A 3,971-nucleotide genomic window follows, 5' to 3' on the forward strand; every position below is an offset into this window, starting at 1 on the left:
CCCTCACGCGATTTCCTCCTCAGTGCTGATTAGAGAGGACAATCAGCTCCGTCTGCCCACAGCTGCTGCTGCTCCCTTCACCGGGGTTCCCTTTAACTTTGGTGGGGACTGCGTGTGAAAACTACCAGTGCCCCCCCCCCCCCCCCCCCCCCCCCCCCCCCCCGGACAGTGAGGTGTGCCATTCAACAAATGGCCCCTGATATCCGCCTGATATCCTCATGTTGGTATCATGCTGAGACATTAAGGTTCTAGATCATCATGCTCAGCGTCTGTTCCTCCAGCCCCCCCCCCCCCCCCCCCCTTCAAATGAAAAAATGTGTGTGTATGACAAGTTTTGTCCTTTGGAAAATTGCTTCACAAAAACAGAGCGTCTACTAGAAATGAATAATGTAATGGGGAATTAATGTAACTTAGTTAGTACTAAAGGGCCTGCAATCAGTGATCATATGGCAAACATGAATAGGTGTGTGTGTGGGGGGAGGAGGGAGGTGTGCAATGAGCATTAATACAAGAGAAAAGTCTCAGTTTATATCAGTGATATACTGTGAATTGCAGTTGCGGTTTGTGCACAGGTCAGCTGCAGCAGGACTAGATTTAGCCTTCACTCCTCCCATAATTAGAGTTTGATAGTCGGCAGCCCTGCGAATGTGTCCCCCAGCAGGCCCAGTCAGGACTTTGGCGAAGCTCAGGTGTCTCTGCTCACCTATTATCTGGTGTTAGCTATCGCCCCGGAGCTGTGACTTTGTGTTACAGGAAATAATTGGACAGTTATGTTCCCTGGACTCCAAAGTGCATGTTCTCTGGAGAGAGCAGTATAAGTGAAAGAACGCTATGCTTTGATATTAGTAGCCGCAGGTACGCAATTTGATGCTACCGTACGGAAAATGTACCAGAAACAAACTGGCTTTTCCCCAGATATTATCCGTTTCATCTCTTGTTCTTGTTTCCTGTCTTCCTGAGCAACCCATCAAACAAAGATTCTCATTTGTTTGAAAAGAACGTTTTTCAGAAGTGTTGGTAAGAAAAGCCTACTGAATTGTTCCACATGTTGGGAAACACACTTATTTGCTTTGCATGAGAGGGTTTATACCAATCTCATGTCTGTAGCTTTAAATAATAAACTACGTTCGGGAGTAAGTTTAGCTTAGCATAAAGACTGTGAATAGGGGGAAACTGCTAGCTCAGCTCTGTTTTGAAGCTAACAAAATTTGCGTACCAACACCTCTAAATCATATTTACATAATCCTCAAATAATATAAAAACGTATACGTGACGTGTGCTGGACTATATCTGGGTGTTTATAATGTGTTTGCTCGTGGTGCTTTTGACAGACATCGAGCGCAGTATCAATCATTTTCGTTCTAATTCTCAGGAAGAGAGAAAACAAAATACGCAATACCAAAATGTCTAACTACGCCTTTAATACTTTAGCGCAGTGATGTCTACACACCACCGGCATGTGTAGGGATACTCGTGAAGACGCAGTGCAGAAGCTGGCTCCAAGCCTGCTGTGGGTCACCTTAACTGTCCATCTACACACAACAGGTTGACGAGGCTGAAACAGCGCGTCAGCTCTTGCACGCCCACTTAGGCGGGAAAAAAATGGAGAAGAAAAAAAAAAAAACACGAGCAAAATGTTAAGGTCAAAGGGCTCACACTCCGACGCAATCTCTCGCAGACCGAGGTTACGTAAGATCGGGGCTGTCCCTGACGGTACAGTACGAGGCAGCGCTCCAAAAAAAAAAAAAAAAAAAAACATTACCCCTCATCTCTGAGGAGCATCCAAGACTCTGTGTGAAGGCTGCTAGCTAAGCATGGAAGGGGTTGCAGGTTATCAGACAGGGCTTTCTGAGTCCGGCCCCAGGGCTCATCTTCATCCTGCAGCTTGGGCCTTCTGCATGCATGGATACACGCACACACACACACACACACACACACACACACACAGACATACACATCAACATGTGTGACCGAGGGCCTTGCCAAGGGATTAGTCCCCTCCAGGCCCATGCCCCTCGCAGCAGGCAGGCAATTGGGAAGCAGTGCCAGGGCCTGCTTACAGAGATTTAGCAACTGCTTTACACTCCCCGGACTGGTCAAACATACATACATGGCCTCCTTCGCCTCCTGCGGGACCCGACCAACGGCGGCTGATCTGCAGCAGGCGGAGACGGCGACGTGTGTGTGCGAACTGAACGTTTTTTCAGCTGCTGGAGAGGGTGAGAGCTGGGCGGGGTGTGCAAGGGGTGCTTTAATGTGGCGCAGGTGGCGGGGAAAAAAAAAAAGGAGCAGTCGGTGTGACGCGACGTGTTGTTTGATATAAATGTCAAGCGTGTGTCATGTCCTCGCACTGTAGATCACCAATGACGTTGTGTCAAGGGTGTCAACATTGAACCGTGTGAGTATTGCACATCGATTGACTCAGCGCCGCTCACGTCGGCTTCCAACTCCATTTCTGCTGCGATGATTCATGTGGTTTATTTGTTAGCTGCAGCAGGACCATGGCGCAGTTTACATTATGTAACCTAGTTATTGGGGTTTCTTTCTTGAAGCAAAATTCATGGCAAGGTCTTTTTTATTCAAGTTCTGACATCACGTCTCACTGTGGCAAGGCACTGTAGTTCTGCACAGAATGAGTCCATGTCACCAAATAGTGAATAATTGTCTGTGTTTTTTTGCAATAATAACGCATTTATGCTTAACACAACTAAAGCATGGTGAGGTACACAATTTGAAAAGGCTGGCAAAAAATAATCTGATGTCCCATTTGGTTGTATCTGCAAACTGATGCCAGAATTAGTTCAATTCTGTAAATTTGGAAACAATTGCACCACGTGGTGCTAGTGGTTCTAGATATTTTGATCATTTCATCTCATTTTCCTTCTGTGGATAGAGTTTCTCGCATTTGTCATGAAATTGTAGATATTCCGATTTCCATTTTGTCTGAGCACATCAGTGAAACACTATGTAACATTTGTTAGTTGTTTAACAGCCTTCGGAGTACAAATGAGAATTAAATATTTCATGCAATAAGATCTACTATTCATATCGGTGCACTGCATGCTTTTGCTTCAGTTGCTAATGTCAGCAATAGCAAAGTGCACAGTGTTTAACTGAAATTTTAGATTTGCTGTCTTTATGACTTTGTCTTTAGCCGTGTTTATTTATTTTTTGATGGACTAATTGGGCTGTGTATTGAGGTTGTTTTCTGAAGTCCTGTTTGTGTTGCTGTATATGTTCACATATTCACTATATATTTTATATACCAGAATGTAGCTTCACTTTCTATTTATATGCTACAAAGGGCAATTGGAATACAGCACGTCCTTTGGTGGTGACACAATCCTGGGATATCCCGTGCATAAGTGGGACTTATTGTGCTGAGTAATGTTTGTGGTGGATAGAGGTGACACTGAGCCAAAAAAGAAAAGTGCGACACCTCCAATTATTGCTCGGCTGGCACTGCGACTAATATGCCATCCTTTATCTGGAGCAAGTTAACAGATGGAGAATCAAAGACCCCTGTGAACCTCCGTTTTTGTTTTTCTTCTCAACCTGCTAGCCGAGCCCACTTTAGCCAAAGGCTGGTACTTCTAGTACCGTACCAGCTTGGCGTACATGCACACGTGCACACTCTCTCTCGGGAGACCTGCTGATGTTTTTTTTTTTTTTCCACTCCTTGCATAAGCTCCTCAGTCAGCAGCAGGAAAAATGAAATATTAATGGAGAGAGTTCTGTGGCAGCACTGCAGGTGTATTTGTCTGCCTGCTCAGGTGTGCAGAGCAAACAGGGCAGAAAGGAGCAACAGAGAGTGGGATCTGTGTATTCTACAGGCAGCAGCCATCTCCTGCACTGCTCCCTTCATCTTTCCAGGACATGAAAACCCACCCCAACAGGAGGCAGCCCATCCGACCCGAGATCGGCATCATCTGTACCGATGGGTGGGATTCAGACGGCGCGGCAGCAGAAAT

Source organism: Pungitius pungitius, chromosome 20, assembly GCF_949316345.1.
Source record: "Pungitius pungitius chromosome 20, fPunPun2.1, whole genome shotgun sequence".
NCBI classification, from domain to species: domain Eukaryota; kingdom Metazoa; phylum Chordata; class Actinopteri; order Perciformes; family Gasterosteidae; genus Pungitius; species Pungitius pungitius.